Source organism: Equus caballus, unplaced genomic scaffold, assembly GCF_041296265.1.
Source record: "Equus caballus isolate H_3958 breed thoroughbred unplaced genomic scaffold, TB-T2T haplotype2-0000748, whole genome shotgun sequence".
NCBI lineage: Eukaryota > Metazoa > Chordata > Mammalia > Perissodactyla > Equidae > Equus > Equus caballus.
Window position 1 is genome coordinate 53,747 of NW_027221979.1, and position 18,816 is coordinate 72,562.

Below are 18,816 nucleotides of genomic sequence, written 5' to 3' on the forward strand. Positions count from 1 at the left end.
TGTCAGACTAGCAAGAAACTCAGCAAGGAGATCCTATAAATGAAAGGCCAATAAAAGGACCAGATGAAGTTCCCCACACACGCCTGGTTGACTAAGCAAAGAAAATTCGAGGGAACGTGGTAGACAGTAAAAGCCCCAGAACAGAGGCTTGGTAACTAGGTAAACTTTGAATGTGCCCCCTGTACACCCACAAACAGAAAGACAGATGGCAAAGATCATAATGGGCTCAAGGTGTTTGACTACAAATTCTGCCCAAATCATTGTGTGACCATTAATTCTTACATTTACAGGGGAAACACCCAGAGAGTAAAGCAAAATACAAGTAAGCAAGCATTTAAAAACTGAACATAAACATCAGTGTCTGTACACCACAGGGAGATAAAATTCTATGCTTTTAAGACCATGCAAGTTAAGGGAAAAAAAGACATTCTAGAAAAGTGCATCAAAATCCAAACTTACCACATCACACTATACAAAATGTCTTATTTTCAACAACAACAAAGAAAGAAATCATAAGCTGTGTTTATAAGAAAATATAAACTATGGTCCAGATTCAGGAAGAGAAAAACGTCAATGGAAAATTGGCCCAGATGTCAATGTAGCAGAGAAAGTCTTCAAGTATCTCCTGTAAAGAGGTTCTAAGAACTCTTTCAAATTTTCAAAAATTTTTTAAAAATATAATAACAGTGATTCCACAAATAGGGAATGCGAATAAGGAAATGAGAATGATAAAAACAACCAAACAAATGCTAGAGATGAAAAGCACTATAAGAGAAATGAAAAAATTATTACATGGGAAAACAGCAGATTTGAGAAGGCAGAGGAAAGAATCAGTCAAATTAAAGATAGAATGATATTAATTATCGACTCAGAAGATTGGAAATGAAAGAAAACTTTAAGGAAAATGAAAAGAGCTTCAGAGACCTATGGGACAATTTGAAGTATTTCAACAAATGTGCAGTAAGAATCCCAATAACAGAGAAAAGAGGGAAAGGGGTAGAAGAAATATTTTAAAACGTAATAGCTGAAAACTTTCTAAATTTGATGAAATACATTGATCTACAGATACAAGAAGCTTAACAAACATGAATAAGTACAAACACGAAGAGAGTCACACCTACAAACATCATAGTCAAATTACTAAAAAGAAAAAGACAATAAGAAAATCTGGAAAGCAATCAAATCCACCACATACAAGGAACAGCTACATGTTCAACAGGTGACTTTGCATCACACTGAGGAGAAAAAAATACAAATAAGAGCTGACTTAGAAGAAATAACAGAGGCCGAAAGCCAGAATAATAATACAGTCAAAGTGCTGAAAGAAAAACCATCAATAAAGAATCACATATCCAGCAAAACTATACTTTAATAATGAAGGGGCAGTAAAGACATTCCCAGATAAATAGAAGATGACAGAATTCATGTCAACACAGAATAAGGCAGTAAAGGAGGAACAGACAAAGAAAACACAGGAGACGCAGAATAATAAAGAGCAAAATAGTATAAATCCAACCAACTACATTACATTAAATGTTAATAAACACTACAGTTAAAAAGAATTATCAGATTGTATTAAAAGATCAAAACTATGTGCTAAGCATAAAAGACACAATTAACATTCAGAGACAAAAATATTCAAAATATAAAACCTGGAAATGATACTCTCATGCAATCTGTAACCACAGGACAGCCACAGTGGGTAGATGAATGCCAGATCTAAGAACAGATTTTAGGAAGAAGACTTACTAAAAGTGAAGAGGAACAAAGAAGTGAAGGCATAAATACCGGATAAATACAAGTAAAACTACTTCCATTCTCGTTTACATAGAAAATCCTCAGGATGCAAAATACACACATACACACACACACGCCCACACTAGAACAATTAAATGAATTTAGGAAATTCAAAGGATAATAAACAAAAATCAATTGCACTTTTAAATATTAACAGCATGCGATTTGATTTAAAATTGTGCAAAAATAAATTTAACCAAAAAATGTGCAAGGCCTATGCACTAAAGACTAGAGAACACGACTGAGAGAAATTAAAGAAGACTCGATGGCAGTTTCTTAAAAAGTTAAACACAGAGTCATCACATTACCCCAGTCATTTCCCTCCTAGGTAATTACCCAAGAGAAATGAAAACACGTGTTCACACAAAGACTCAGACAACAGCACATACGACAAGATATAGCAAATTAATTTACAGTGACAGAAAACAGGTCACGGGTTCCCTGTGGCAGGCAGGAAGAGGTGGTGGGCTGCAAAGAGGCATGGGGATACTTAAGGGGGTAAGAGAAATGTTCTTTTATCTTGATTCTGTAGATGGCTTCAGAGGTGTATAGAACTGTCAAAACCCATCAAATTGTGCACTTTATATAGATGCTGTTTATTGTATGTAAACTATTCTGCAATAAAGTTTTTGAGCAAAAAAATAAACAAAAGAATAAGTGAGTGAATGAACAAGGGTTTTAAAGCAAATAAGCATTATACACCTGTTGAAAAGGAAAGAATAAAATTTAAATGGTGAGGAAACTCTGTAAACAAGTTACACTTTTTAAAAAATCTCTAGTTTTGTTTCTTCTAATTTGTCTGTTTTAAGTCTTAAATCTGTCTTGAGCATAAGGGGATAAAACCTTAACAGGTTATACTATAAAAACCAGTCATAGAAACAAATCATTTAACTATGGCTATATAAGGAAAATGACCTCATATCTCATAGATTGTTTTTCGATCTGTAGAAATAATTCAGTTTTACTGCTGAAAGCAGTACCAGCTATCAGATGGAAAACAAGTCAATTTTATCGTCTGATTCATCTTGAACACATCACGTCTGCGTAGCCCACAGAATCACAAAATGTAAAGCTATTACAGCACTACAGTAGAAAAAGCGTCACTCCCTAACAGACTCAAGAGTATAGTCTACACTTGCCATCTCCCTGTCCAAAACAATGCTGGTGGAAACAGACTCCTCCTGAACAAGAATTGTCACAATAAGTAATTGCACTATGAAACTGAATGACTGCGTTTTTATTACCATTTTCATACAGAATTTTTACATACTTAAAATTCTGACCAGAAAGGTTAGATTAGAATCACCTGGGCCAATTTGGAAATGCTAAAAGATATGTATGGACACACACAAAAACACACACTTACACACTCTCTCTCTCAGTCACACACAGACATGTTTGTTAGTATATATATTTGTTTTTAAAAGGTAAAGATAACAGTAACATTAATAACAACAGATAGTACCTCTCTCTATCTAAATATAGAAACATATCGCAAATGTATAATACTGTCCTAGTTTTGCTTTACTGCCAAATAAACAAAGCAATTAATTCAGAGGGTGTCACTGATTCCTAAACTCATCATTCATGAACTTGATTATTAACGAAATTAATAATGAATAAATAAAACTGATATACCTAATTTCTTCAAAATTGATCACAATAAAAAATGCCTGCTTTGATACTATAATTGAAGTAAGTTATATAAGAACAAATGGATAATATAAGCCTTGTCTATTAATTCTTAAAACATAAACCATTTAAAAGCATTCCTGAAATCAGACAAAACAGTTAGACCACATCAGGAGAGCAACGAAAACAAAATGACCTGAATCGTGATGCAGGGAAACACGAACACCTCAGCTATCAAAAACTCACCAAGGCAGCAACATCACCCACCAAGCCTTAGCTAAAAGTAAGAAACCTGCCCAAAAGGGCTTGGAGCGGCAAAACATATTTGAAGAGACGATGTTTGAATTTAGGTACTGGGATTGAAGGTGAGTCTCTAAGTTCCTTCCTCAGATCCATCACCCCTTCCTGATACTTACTGATAAACCTGATTCATTGGCTTCTTATCGATGGCAAATAATGGAGAGCAATTGTGCTACTCTAGACAAGATCACTGATAGCAGTGAAACGGGAAAAGGGAAGAAAAACTAGAAAAAGCAGACAGAAAAAATTAAAAGTAATCAGGGAACATTCAGATATTTAAAAACACCCTTCTCTGGGTCAAAATGCCCAGAGGACATGATTTCTTAGAGCCCAACATGACAACGCACAAAATAATAATCCTAAGTCACTGAGACAATATTAAATCAGGTTATGGAGAGGTTCCAAAAGTTGAAAACTAGGAAATTAATTTTTTCAAAGGTTCTCACGAAAATGATTAAATTTAAAAAAAAAAAAAAAAAAAACAAGAACATCATGAGACATAAGTCCCCAATGATTCGGGTCCATCCACCAAGCCATCTAAGCAGTTATGGCTGGTGGGCAAGGCCTGCGCGTGCTCCATGGCTGTGCTCTGCTGTCCTCAGGCCTCAGGCTTGCTGCCTCCTCCAAGAACCAGACTGCCAACCCTGACACTGGATTAGCCCTCTGCCTGCACATTCCCATCTGCCCCCACCACAGTTCTTACTACTCTGCGTTACAACTGGCATGTGACCTTCTTGAGCAGAAGAAATAAACTCTTTCACTAGCATCCCAGAACCCAGCACAGTACTCAGCATATAGTAGGATTTCAGTAAATACGATTTTTTTAAACTTATTAAAAAAAACTTAAGCTATGCTCTATCTGCAAAGCATATTTTGATAATAACAACAGACACCCAAAATATGCCACAAGAGCATAAAGTAAGAAGTTCCTGTTGACTGCTAAGATTAGAAAGTCTTCACAGAATGGACAGAGTTCCAACCACACATTCAAGCTCAGGATGAATTTAACCAAATGGCTAAAAAAAGTACAATGGTCCCCCCCTTACCTGTGGTTTCACTTTCTGCAATTTCACTTACTTATAGTCAGCAGAGGTCTAAAAATATTCGATGGAAAATTCCAGAAATAAACAATACACAAATTTTAAATTTCTCGCCATTCTAGGTAGCGTGATGAAATCTTGTGCCATCTAGCTCCCTCTCACCGGGGCCGTGAATCATCCCTTTCTCCACCGGATCCACGATACCCGCCTGTCAGTCACTCAGTAGCCCTCTTGGTTATCAGAGCGCCTGTCAAGGTATCACAGTGCTGGTGTTCAAGTCACCCGTATTTTATTTAATAATTTCCCCAACGTGTAAGAGCAGTCGTGCTGGAAATCTGGATATGCCAAACAGAAGTTATTGCTGTTACTCTCTTACTTTGCCCAATTTCTAAGTTTATCACAGCAGTGTACATGTCGGAAAAAACGTATATGCAGGCTTCAGTACTATGCAGTTTCAAGCACCCACTGGGAGTCTTAGAACGTATCCCCCCCACATAAGGGGGGACTACTGTATTTCGGGAGACAGGGATACTATAAGCACAAGTAAAAGAAAACGAGAGCAACTGGGTAACACATAGGTTTTCAAAAATGGCAGCAGTGAAAGGTAAGGCTGGAAAGACAGGCAGGGCTGCAGAGGAGCCAAGAGGGGTTAACATAATGGAACTTAACAAAATGGAGGTTAACATTACGGAGCTTCACACAATGGCATGCTCCAAAGGTCACACGGACACTTAGTCCTCCAGAGTGACTCCCTCTCCGCAACGTCCAGCAGTTTCATTGCATGTAGAATACATTTTGCAAGTAAGAGACAAAAGAAAGACAACAACTTTGCTATATGATTCCTCATGTCAACACTGTTTTACCCTGGACCAAATCAGAGAGTTGATACCATAAAAAATACTTCAAAACACTACGTGATGTTACGAGGAAACTACTGGCAAAACTTACTTTCGGGTGGTGATTATTATCCAAACCACACGTGATAAAATACTACTCATCATAAGAAGTGGTACTCTTATAATACAACTGCTATGCAATTTTTTTAAATTCTTCAATTTTGAAATCAAGTTGAAAGTATTGTGTCAAAAGACAGTGAAACAACTATCATTAATCTTCAAAACTGACAAACAAAAAAGACATATAAACAAGTGCCAGGATAATAAAAATGGCAGTGTTCATTTTTTAGAAGAAAAAAATAAATTGTACTAAAATTATTAAGCTAACAAAGCAACAGAAAAATATGAGCAGAAAAATGACAGTTATCTGCAAAATTCATAAATGCGTCTTTTGTATAACCATAATGATCATATTTTATGCTGTCATTTTGCATTTAATTGCTCACCCTGGTACTTTTCTTCATAGAAGCCATCGATATCCCACAGAGCCAGATGCTGAATTGCAAAAACATACTGTGACCATGGACTTATAAGAAAGTTACTTTGCTGAGCTGTGGTGTATGACAAGTTAATTTTTGTAATTACACTTCTTCCAACAATATATGAAGCTACTGCCTATGATTAGCCTATATTATTCAAAAGAGGCAAGAAAGTATTCTCTATAAAATACTAATCAGATTTTTTAAAGACTTCAGCTGATGTGAGAAAGTTAACTTTTCAAAAAGCTTTTCTATAAGACGGCCAAAAGTAAAAATCACCACCTCAGCTGAAATATATAAGCAGATTAATATGTTAAGGCATGACTATGTTTTCTGAATGTTATTAATACATAACGCCAAGTTATTTCAAGCCTTTAGGAAACGTCACATGCTAACCTTGGTCTTTTGATCATTACTTTTAGTTCTGCTATATTATGCTAAACATAGTATTCAAAGGATAAATCCATTAACCGTCATTTAGAAAGAAATGGCTATTGCACAATAATCTATCCGCAGGGCGTAAATTGTTTTAAATTTAAAATATTTGCAATGACGGTCACTGTCACATACTCAATAGTAATAAAACAGTAGGACATCATACATTGCTAAAACACAGGCTATTCCCTATAATATAGTATCTTTGTGCACATACTACAAAATTTGGCAGCTATTATGTTTTGTTTTATTCATTAAAAGAGAGCAAATGACATTTCCCTTTTAATAAACTTCCCCCATGTTGAAGCCAAAAGAGTTATTTAAAGATTAATGTTAATTATCAGGACAAAACAACCTGAGCCAAGTTTTCCAAATGCCTAGGTCAAATCTGCTCACTGGAGGAGGATATTTAAAAAATAACTATGTAATATATTTTTTTTTAAAAACTCTATCACTTAGAGACTTAAAATTTAATAGAAGTTATGTTTTAATTACATAATACTAACAAAATGGATATGTTCACTGCATTATACAAAAGGAACGTAAGATACTAAAATGCTCTAGATAAATCTGAAGTTTTCCTCAGGATTTTAATAAATATATAATGACCGATTTTTTTAATGTGTAACGTCGTTCCCACGTCATTTCCTAATCTAAAGGGGTTTGTGTTTGTGAAGGTGTCAACTCAATGTATATTCAAGACTTAATAAAAAGTCCTAGAATTTTGAGAATCTTGGAAATCTTTTATTTCAAATCCCTCGTGTGTTTTTTTCCTAACTTGGACTGCAATTTGAGATATGCTATTTCACGGTTCCACGTCTGCTTAGAGATCACCAACTCAGACACTGATCGTACAACAGGAGAAACATAAAGCACACAGAGCTGAAACACAATCACCAATAAAGCAAATACCTGGCCTTTCGGGTCCTCTTTGTTCTGACCCCTGCTATTTAAAAGGGAATGATAAACTCTGCAGACGTCATCGGGCATATACTAAGAAGGAACATGCTCAAATCCCAGCTATTTGTATTTTTCTTTCCCCTGCCCAGCCTCGATCTTCCTCCCTGGTCTACTTCATTCATTCTGCGTGCTCTCCAGCCACCTCAAATGGTCCAGGGACTCATTGCCTTTATTTCCAGTCTCTACCTTACTTCTAATCTCAGCATCTCTTCCTGGATGACCTACAGATATCAAACACTCAATACAACCAAAAACAAATTCATCTTGCTCTCCTCTCCCAAACCTGCTTCCATGGAGCTAGTCTGCCAGCTCTCTACACAAAGATCAGTGCTCTAAACTATTCTTAGTTCCTCCCTCTCTCACCTCCTCCTTCACTGGCCCTTAATCCTGTCCTTTCCACATCAAAAATGTCTCTCCACTCTATCCTCTGTACTCTACTTCTACTGCCTTATGTGGAACGTCATCAACTCCAGCCTCTCGCGTGCCTCAGTGGCTCCAGGGAGAGAGCCTCCTCTAATGGGGCCTCCACAGAAAAGCCTCAGTTACTGAAGCGAGCTTCTCACACAGCCCCTGAGGACAGTATTCAGTGTCTGAATAGCTGTGCGAAAGGGAATGGTACCTATTAAGGAAAAGGGACAACACCAGAGGGTGGGAGATCTGACAGCTTTGACGGTTTCAACTTGACCATAGGAAAAAGTACCAAGTAAAGCACACAGCCTTCAATTCAAAGCCCTTGACAAACTAAACCTTGTCCTCTTTCGGCGCTTCTCCCTCTTTTAGGCCCTGCTAAGACCCACATTAGGCTGCTGACTGGTTCTCAACCAGGTGTGCCTTCCAACAAGCTGCCCTCTTTGCCCAAAAAGCCCTCTCCTCCTACATCCGCACAGAAAACTCCCATGGGTCTTCCACGTTGCTGTGATATTTTCTGTGACTTCTCCAGGCCAAGCTAATTACTCCGCCGTGCACCTCTGGCACTGACAAATGTTCTGTTACAGCCAGTATCTTGGGACTGACTGCTGGGGTTACTGAAGATTACAAGGACAAGAAGTGGGATGGTTTACTTTTTGTGCCTAGCACAAAGACTTTTCAAAAACTTCATTAATTTTAAATGAAGTGAATTTGTTGGAACATAAAGCATTTTGGGAATTTAAATAAACGGAAAATAATCATTTTCTTTAAACTTAAAATGTTTGACAAGAAATGAAAAAGGTAACAAATTAGTTCTGGAAAAATGCAAACTAATTCCTATACTCCCATTCTGAATCAATCTTACAAATGGGACTAAAAAGAAGGAAGGAAGCGCCTGTCTGGTTTTTCAAGTAAGAGAAGGCAAAACCAATATGGCAGCAAGGTAAGGTTCTGCCTGCTCCACAGAACCCATGGTACAGAATCCATGTTTCCGACCTCTTGTTGTGCAGAACTCTCACGTTGCATGTATTAAGGCTGGATTTAAAGACTGTAGAGTAGTCTTAATAATCTGTGCAGAGACAGCATTTTATAGTTTCTAAGCCACGCTCACACACATTATCTCATCAACTACTCAAAGACACATCATTTCTCCACTTGGAGAGGAAGAAACTAAGGCCATTTTCCTACAACTAATACATAGAGGCTGGAATATGAACCCCCAAGAATTCTAACACTAACTACAATTGCCTCCCTAACAACCACATTTTAAAGATGTCCAATACAGGCCTCAGAACACTAACCCAGGACACATACATGATGCATGCCAGGGCCAAACCACTCACCTAGCGTTCTTCTGAAGTTCACAATAAAAAACAGAATGAATGAACATTAATAAAATGGTTCACTTTTGGAGCCGTCCCAGTGGTGTAATGGTTAGTTCATACACTCTGCTCCAGCAGCCAGGGGTTCGCAGGTTCCAATCCTGGGCACGGATCTAGCACCACTTGTCAAGCCACACTTTCGCAGTATCCTACATAAAATAGAGGAAGATGGGCTCAGACGTTAGGTCAGTTGACAATCCCAAAGTTATTAAGTGTACAAGCAAAAAGAGGAAGATTGGCAACAGACATTAGCTCAGGGCCAATCAACCTTACCAAAAAAAATATTTCACTTTGAAATAGACCTTAACGAATAACTTTGCTTTAAATTATAACACTACATATTATTACATTTTACACGTTACTACATATTCCATAGACTATGTAACATAACATAGTCACAGATTCTAGCAACTAGGACGTGGAATCTTTTGTATTGGGAGGGATAGGGCTAAGGAGGAGTTGCATTATTCTGCCAACCAAAATAAGCAAGATTACAATTGGATACTAATTAAAATCCAAATTTAATTTTGAAGTTTTGTGCCCCCTCTCCATGAAATGGGTCCATGAGGAATGGACAGAAACAACTCATATCCACTTGTCTAATTCTGACAGGACATCAGATAAAATAACAAGAGTGCTACTTTAAAAGACTCTGCCCAATTACCCAGTAAAATGAAGGATTTATCACATTCATTGAACTTGGAACTATTCCTTCTTATACAACTAAGTTTGACTGCTCTGACTTTTATTTTCAGAGACTGTTTTTCCCTTCTCCACTCAGGTTCACTACATTGATTTAAAATGCAGAGGGCAAAACTCAAAGACAATGACTAACTCATTTTGATTGTCAACTTGTAAGCTAGTGAACATTAGTAAACATATTAGATACTAAAAATACAGTAGTAAAACTTATAGCTCTTTACCACTTAAAAAGCATTCTTATTATCTCATTTGACGCTAGCATCACTGTGAGGTATAGTTACAGAAATATTACTCAAATTTTTCAATAACACTCAGAGAAGAGAGGTGATGTTGACAATCCCAAAGTTATTAAGTGTACAGCTGCCTCGGCCCATGAGGACAGTATTCACACTGTCTGAATAGCTGTGGGAAAAAGAATAGTACCTATTAAGGATAGAGGGGGAAAACCTAAATTCAGTAAAAACATTATAACATTTCCCCAAACTACACTATTCAATTATTTTAGATATGATCATTAGAAAAAAAAATGAAGAAAATGTATAATTACACATTTCTACTCAGTAAGAGAAATCTGAATTAATTAGAATTTTAAATTGAAAATATTAAAACAAAAATCAATACTCCTACACTAGAAAAAATGAAAATTAGAAATCTCATACCACACTGGAAAAGTTTATACCATTTCTTCAATTTCATTTTTCTATTAATGTGTGTAAACTCTGTAGAACTAGCCAAAGTAATTAAATAAAATAGACATAATATCCAAAAATCATGAAAGTTTATACATTTTGGTAAACTTTTAAAAGTTAAAATTTATCTTTCCTAATTGAAAACTGGGTTAAAAATCTATCACAAATATACAAGTACAAAATTGCAGTGAAAGTTCCATCTTTGGTATATTCACATGAACAAACAAAATAATTATCACCTCTTTGAACGGAAGTTATAGACTTTTTCAGGTCAAAATTCTGTTAAAATATAACTATTTGAAGTGTTCAAAAATTTGCATTAATGTTAATATGGCAACATTTTAATGTGCACAATAACAGAAAAACGTCATTCCCTCCACAGAATTCTGCCTCTAGAAGTACATTTAACAAAGTTGGAGGAAACAGGATGCTTGTTGATAGTGACAGGCTTATTTCAAAACCCAATTATATCTGTTCATTCCCTTTTGCTAATTAAAGCAAAAGGCATCAAAATCTCTCCTAACGATGTTCTAATCAATACGTGTTAGTGACCTTCCCCAGGCAGTGCTGCATCTGGACTAACGCTTCACCGCAAACCAGGTGCATACTGTAACTAGTTCCACCGGCACGGACTGTAAAGTCCCGACACAATCACCATTCGGGCTATGATTACCTAGAAAATAATCCTACATATGTGTCCACAGATGCCAACCCTGCCAAGATGTCCTAGTCCAGAACCCCCCAACCCAATAAACAGGCTATTCAAAACTCAACGCAACCGCAGGGGTCAGCAGCTCCTGGCACCCACCTCCCCCCGACTAAGCTCCAGAAAGCGGGCACACACTCAGGCCGTGCTCGCCCACTAGGAAGAGGTGGGTATCTCCAGGGACGATCCCGCTGCTGCCAGCAGCGACGTGCGGCAGCCTGGGGTCTCCCGCTAGTTGCTGAGAGCAGCTGGACCCTGAGTGGCCAGGACCGTCCACTTCCAGGCGTGGTGCTCTCGGGCACCAGCATCCTCAACCGAAGGAGGCGAGGGTGGCAGCAGCGCATCGGTGCGCTGGGGAAAACAGGGAGTGGGCGGGCAGCCACGGACACCACCGCCCGGACTAGAAACCCCCCCCCACCGGGCAGCTCCCCGCCTGGGCGCCCGCGTTCCAGTCGGAGAAGCCAGGCGGTCGGAAGCGCCCCGACTGCGTGCAGGGCTGCGTGGGGCGCCCGGGGCGCCGCTTCCGCGCCGAGAGCCCGGGCCCGCGGGGAAACGGAGGCCCGCCGGGTCCCCGGGAGCCCGGCTCGCGGAGCGAGCAGGTGACGGCGGGGGCAGGGCGGCTGCGACGCCGCGCGGGCGGCGGGCGGGTGTCGGGCGAGTCTGGGCGGCGTCGGGAGGGACCGGCGAGCGGGGGAGGGGCTGAGGCGGGGGGAGGAGGGAGGAGGAAGAGCGAAGGGCCCTGGCGGGACTCCCGGCGCCCAGCTGCCCGGCCCGAGCCCTCAAGCCACCGCCCCCAGGCCCCGCGCAGACGCTGGACGGTCCCCGCCTCCAAACCTCCCCCCCCCGGCCCGGTCAGAGAATAACTTACCCGTTTGCCGACGCAATCGCTCCTGCTGGCCCCTCTGACGGACTCCTCCGGCTCGTCGTCTTCCGGTGATGAAACCGGAAGTCCCACCCCTCCCCAAGAGGAAAACGGAAAGCCGAAGGAGTCAATCTAAGGAAGGGGAGACGCGCGTCAGGCTGAGAGCCTGGCGGCGTCTGACCGGGAAGGCCACCTGGCACTTCCAGCGGCTCCCCGAGCGGGTAACCCCCGGGCGATCCCGCCTCCTCCCTCTCCATCCCTCCTCACTCCACCCCTTCGCTCGCCCGCCCGCGGTAAAGAACCCCGAGGGCGGTGCGGGAGAAACGGACGCGCCCGGGCCGGGCGGGAGCCGGAGGCCTGCGGGCCGGGCGGCCGGCCTCCGCCTCCACCGGCCCAAGCGATGCCCGGCGCCTCTGAGGCCTCCTCTAACGGAGCGAGGTTTTCCTGCTGTGCCAGGCGCGTGCGCACCTCCGGGTTAGGAGAACAGCCTCTGGATGCTCCTAGCAGGGGTCCTCAGAGTCGCAGACCCTAGGAAGCCACGAGCCGAATTCGGATTCTAACGGGTTCTAATGAAAAATGCAGGAGGATCGGGGTCCAGTTCTCAGAAGAGGGGGCTGGGCTGCGCTGGGCTGGGCTGGTGTCTGGCTAACACAGAGGCTGAGGGAGGGATGCGCTGGAATGAACATGTGGAGCGAGAAGAAGCCCAGACCAGGTTCTTTGTGTGTCTGTGGCCGACTGCCTTCCTCCAGCTGCAAGTGCAGAGAACGTGTGTCACCACAGGGCTCTTGCACTGTCCAGCACACACTCACGCAAGGTTTATTTTTATGAATACAACGTAAAACCAAGAACATTCCCAGTCCTCGTTATCTTCCATAAGAGCATCTACCAAATCTAACTGACAGTCCAAACCTGGACAGTCCCAAACCTGACATGTTGCCCTCCTTCAATACGATGACGTCCCCTCCTGATCATGTCACTATATACTCCCAATAAGTATACTGGGTGGTCATCTTTATCCATGTGCATATGCTTCTTTGGTAAAATTTTTTAAAGCAAATACTTAAATTTCTCTATCCCCAACCTCTTTGTCTTCTTATTACTAGTTAATTGGTCTTCTGGCTAATCACTGGGCGGATTTCTGTCATCCCTCTGAATGTAATCTATCCGGAAAATACTTCCTATCTGGCTCCCAAACCACAGCAAGACCCAGGTAGCCACATGGCTTGGGTTTGGGTAGAAAACGTGGACCCATCAATGAGAGCTGGGGAGACCCATCATGACCCGGGGAGGCAGAAAACCACGGCTCTGGACTCAGGCATCCCAGGGTTGGAATCTCCTAGATTCAATGACCTCATTCGTCCTCCTCCTCTCCTCACCTGGTGGCAGCTGAATAATTGACCAAGACACTGCAGGTCTCAGAGATTCAGCAGGAATGCAGATCAGCAAATACATCTTCTTATTTAGTGACTTGGTAAAACTGATGTTCCCTTGCTCAGAAATGGTTATATTTTACAACCAACTTTTGTTAATTGACTACTATGAACACCCTTGTTAAAATATAAATTGGCGTCAGAAACCTCGTGTACAGTTAGTCCTTGGGACCTCTGCCAAATACATCAGGTAGGTCCACGGAATCCGAAAACCTCACAAGATTCAACCAAATCTGGCGAGCATGGACTGTGCTTAAATAGTGACGAGTACCAAACACCTGCGAATATTTAACCAAGAGGACTTGATGTTGTCCAGCACCAGAGAAGAAGTGGCTCCTTATGGATGCCTCAGCGAGGCTGATGCCACAGGTGGGTCCCGTTTCTGTGACAAGAGGCAGGGTAAGCTGGCCCCATGATCCAGCCGTTTTAGACATGACGCAGCAAGCTTTAAAACTGACATTTCAAGCACCCACAAAGAGATGGAATGTGTGGCACTTTGTTTTTATTTGGAATCATAAGAGAAACATTTTTAATAAACCCTTAACTTCTTCTCCATTAATGCTATTTAAATAGTGAATTCATAAAGACTGAAGTGATTTGTTTACTTATACTTAGCTGTAGAAAACTTACGTGCTTTTGTTTATTTGTTTACACCATCAAATCCAATCAAGCCAAACAAGATGGTCGACTGAAATGACTGATGAATGCAACCTGAGCTGACAGCTTCAAATTTGGGATGTGTTACTGATGTCAGGTTGATCAGTTCTCTGTCTAAAATTGATGCTATTTAAAGCTTTGAACAATTTAGATGTAGTCACTGAGTAAAATCCCAACGGGGTGAGAGAATTCCATCAGGGCTGATTCTGCTGTGGTGAATTTCCACGTGCGCAGGTGTCAGAGGGAGAGTGGCCTCTCCCGATGGGGTAGTGAGACAGAACAGGATGCAGGAGGGGCGGTGGGCTGGCGTCACTCACAGCAAAGGTAAAGAGGCTTAGAATAAAGATAGACGCATCTTCTCACAAGGAATCCCAAATGGCATAAGAGTGTGAATATTGGTCATTTCTGTTTCAAAACTTTTCAAGAAAGGAAAAAGTGAAGGGGAGGCAAGAAGTGAATATGTATCACGCTTCAATAACTCATCTGAAAATGAACCCCCAGGGAAATCATGGTAGTCGGTGGGGTAGACCAATGTTTTTATTAACAATATAAAAGGAATGTGTGGTGAAAGCAACGGTGACATAAGTACTGACAGTCAGTGGATGAATGATTATGTGTCCTGAGCACCTCAGGACACAGCAAACTAGAGCAATTCCACCAATCAAATGGCAAGAGAAGTCTAATCGAAGAACCATCCTTGTGCTGGAAGGGCAGAATGAGTCCAGTCCGGGGACTACTGGGGCCAGACTTGGGGAAATCAAGTTGTTGAAGGTAGCTGTGACTTTAGAGAGGTGTGCAACAGAGACATTAAGCCATTTCCAGTGTCTCTACCTTTAAAATAGTTTATTACTGGTCCAAATGTCCAAAGACGTATTAAAGAGGGAAAATATTGTTTACTGGACAGAAATTCTCTGGATATTTAGATTCTATTCCTGTCCAGGGATGTGAGAGAGGGGATATGTCAGCAGCTCAGATGTAAGCTGGAAGGTTCCCGTCGTTGTTAATGCAGCTTAGCCGTCTCTAGGAAAAAGGCAGCAAATAATTGGGATCCTTCTATGTAGTTCCACCTAACAAAAGAAGAAATAAAGAGAAACTGTTATTTCCATTCAAATAATGGAGGAAAAGTAGTCTACAATTTAAACAGGAAGATTTGATGACATAAATTCAATCTAAAATATGCAGCATGTCGGAAGGTTACTGATGTGGACACCCTGTGGTTTGCACACTGAGAGATCAGCCCCCTCAAGAACCTGCTCACTGTTGATTTTCTCCTTCTGCGCGTGCTCTCCATCGTCCACAGTGCCCAGCGGGAGCATCATCACACTCTTTTGGATAACATCCTGGAATATATTGGCAATTGGTGTGGTTGATCCATCCCGGATCATATCTGGTTCTGTTCCAAACACTGAAACACAGGAAAAGAAGGCATTGAATAAATTAATGAGAAGACTACCCCCAGTGATCTCCGCAAATGTCGTGTTCACTTTATCTTTCTTTCTTTTTTTTTTTTTTTTCCCACCATGAAATTTGGTGGCTGGGATAAGTAAGCGTCCTGATATCATGCAATTTATATTCTAAAATAGTCAATAGAGTCAAGAAGAAAACTGTGGTTGCCTTATTTACTATTATCTACTTTCAAAAAATATTTTTAAATAATATTTTAAAGTAACGTTAGACTTACAGAAAAGTTGCAAAAGTAGTACAGAGAGAGTTCTCATATATTCCTTACTCTGCTTTCCCTAATGTTAACATCTTACATAACTATTGTACAATTATCAAGAATAGGAAATTAACATTGGATAATATTATTAACTAGACTCAGCCTTTATTTGAATTTCACTCTTTCCCTTCTGCTGTACCAGGATCCAATGCAGAATCCCACACGGCATTTTGTCATTGCTCCTTAGTCTCCTCTTGTCTGTGACTGTTTCTCAGTCTTCCCTTGTCTTTCATGACCTTGACCCTGCTGAAGAGTACTGATCAGTTGTTTTGTAAAATGTCCCTCAGTTTGGGTTTATCTGACGTTTTTTCACGATTGGAAGAGGTCATGTGTTTTTGGCCAGAGTACCACAGAAGATGTACCTACCTACTTTTATGGTTGCTTCACGAATTAAGTATTAGAAACACTAATATTAAATATTAGGAACACATTTCTTTGGTGTTTTGTGTTTCTTTTGTAACCAACATATGAATAAATCGCTGTACTCAACTTTCACCTGAATGTTGCAGTGTTTGTACTCAACTTTCAAGGTATCCCAGGAAACAGTTTTAATGGATATCCTGGGGTCTAGAAAGAGATGAGTTGAAACCTTCTAGGCTATAGGGAAAGTTGCCAGAGATGGAGTGGGAATGAAAAATAAATGAAGACACAAAAGAGAACATGCCGTGTCTTCTGGATCCACAGAGCAAGGCGTGAATGTGAATAAAGATGATGTACACTCGTGCATTGCTTAACGACAGGATACATTCTGAGACATGCATCGTTAGGTGATTTAGTTGTTAGATGGTTTAATTGTTGTGTACTCACACAAACCTAGGTGGTATAGCCTACCACACGCCTAGGTGATATGGTGCTAATCTTATGGGACCACTGTCATACATGCAGTCCGTTGTTGACGAAAAACTCATTATGTGGCAGACGACTGTCCTTTGTTGGCAGGACTGGTTTAGCACACAGACAGACAAAAAGGTGCCTTATGCATTCCTGCATTTTCCTGTATTTCATGTCTTTACTGTTGAATTTGACATTTCAATCACACATCTCTCTTCAGCTGGCATTCCATTTAACTTCCTAACTCTTCTTCCTCTTTTCTTCACCCCCAAATTTTACTGGTAAAATACTGCTACAATTGAGGGCAGTGGGGATGATTGTGTAGAGAAGTATGGCTCTCGGTGTTGGACTTGTCCTCTAATTTTTGACGTCTGTGTCCCTTGTACTCATAGACGCAGAGAGTTAGTGCTCCAAGGAGGTCTGGAGGCCATTAAACCCAGAGCTCTGTGACCGGGAAGAGCAAGTCCCCACAGGGCAGCCCGGTGCCAGCTTGCTCGCTCCACTACAGTTTAGCTTCTTCATTTTTAACCCCAGAGGACTTCCTTTACTTTCGTGCAAGTTCAGCTGTGCTTTTAAAAGTTTTTATGTATCGGCCAATATTTCCATGAGTTTTGCAGAAGGAGGGTTGGGAGGTTTCCAAGTCCATCATTTTCCCCCAAATTCAGGTCTCCAGAACGTGAGTTTGAACCCTGGCTTCGCTACTTCTAGCTGAGTGCCCTCCAGCAAATTATTTAATCTCTTCTCGCCTTAATCTGCACCCCGGGGAGGGCTGTTGGGAGGATTCATGAGACAGTGTGTGTAAAGAGCCCTGAACCACACCGTTTACCGTCAGTAATGCAGCCCATATAAAAGGAGAGTCCACAGTGAAGTTTTAAAAGTGTCTGCTTTATCTACAGCCCCACCGGGTACCACCCCTTGTTCCCAGTGTAAACCAGCAATCAAAATAGCATAAGTCTAACCTGTTTTGATGGCTCTTTTTGCTGCAAGATACTGATTATCTTTAATATTTGCGATCCATGGGTGTAGTCCTAGTGCCATAGAAACAACCATCTGGTTGGAACGATTTCTTTGGGAAAATATATATTCAAGATGCTGCTTTACCTAAAGGTAACATTTTCAGTTGTAAGAGAAAATTTTGAGTAGCTCTCATAGCCTTGTATCAAGAAACTGATTGGAATCCCAAGCTGACGCATTCAAGCGTTCTGATTTTCCCTCAGCTCTTCCAGAGGGAGGACGCGGAGTGAGCCGGGTCTCCAGGACGGAGAGCTGCGCCCAGTGTGAGGAATGCTTGCTCTCACTCCCACCCCTCCCGAGACCCCCCAATCCCCCCTCCCGTCCCCACCCCTCCCCGACCACAGTGTCTCACTGTTAATGTCGGCTTATTATGAATTTGGGTAATTATGAAACCTTGAATGATATTGTGGGTAATACAAATATGATGAATGTTTGAGGTAATTATGAAACACAACACAAGTAGAACTTCTCAATTTGAATATCCCTCTTTTTGGACTTATCAGTATCTTAAGGAATATTTTGGGAACATTACACACTTGGAAATTTCCAAAAAGTGGGAGCAATTTCACGCTAAGCTGTGAAGGAGGCTCATTGACAGCATCTTTCTCTCTCCCCTGGGCTCCATTCCGGTTGCCATTATGGAAATCCACCAGAGAAAAACTCCATACTCTGAAATATTCATCCCTTCGACAAACATTTAAGGCACACCTGTCACGTGGCAGGAACTGTTCTAGGTGCTGGGACATAGCTGTGAGCAAGACGAAGACCGTCCTGCGCTCATGTAAAGTGTGTGCTGTGAGGAGGAGGAACAGTCCATCCAGAAAGGGAAGGAGGGAGGAAGATGGAAACAAAAAGACGGAGGGACGCAGAGGGGAA

General features: G+C 41.2%; 2 long non-coding RNA genes across 3 annotated transcripts in view; one reads left to right on the forward strand and one right to left on the reverse strand.

Moving 5' to 3' along the window:
* Positions 1–12,365, reverse strand: part of LOC138922310 (uncharacterized) — a 47,605-nt gene extending 35,240 nt beyond the window's left edge. Inside the window, exons 1-2 of the long non-coding RNA XR_011435396.1 lie at positions 12,295–12,365; positions 9,291–9,478 (exon numbers count right to left, since the gene is read on the reverse strand). This is a non-coding gene — a long non-coding RNA (uncharacterized lncRNA). The remainder of the gene's footprint in view (positions 1–9,290; positions 9,479–12,294) is intronic.
* Positions 12,366–12,379: 14 nt separating this feature from the next.
* LOC138922311 (uncharacterized) lies at positions 12,380–14,277 on the forward strand. 2 transcript variants are annotated; one of them, XR_011435398.1, is made up of 2 exons: positions 12,380–12,509; positions 13,392–14,277. It is a non-coding gene; the product is annotated as an uncharacterized lncRNA (long non-coding RNA). The 2 variants fall into 2 exon arrangements; XR_011435397.1 differs by having other exon boundaries at positions 12,392–12,581.
* The last annotated feature ends 4,539 nt before the right edge of the window (positions 14,278–18,816 follow it).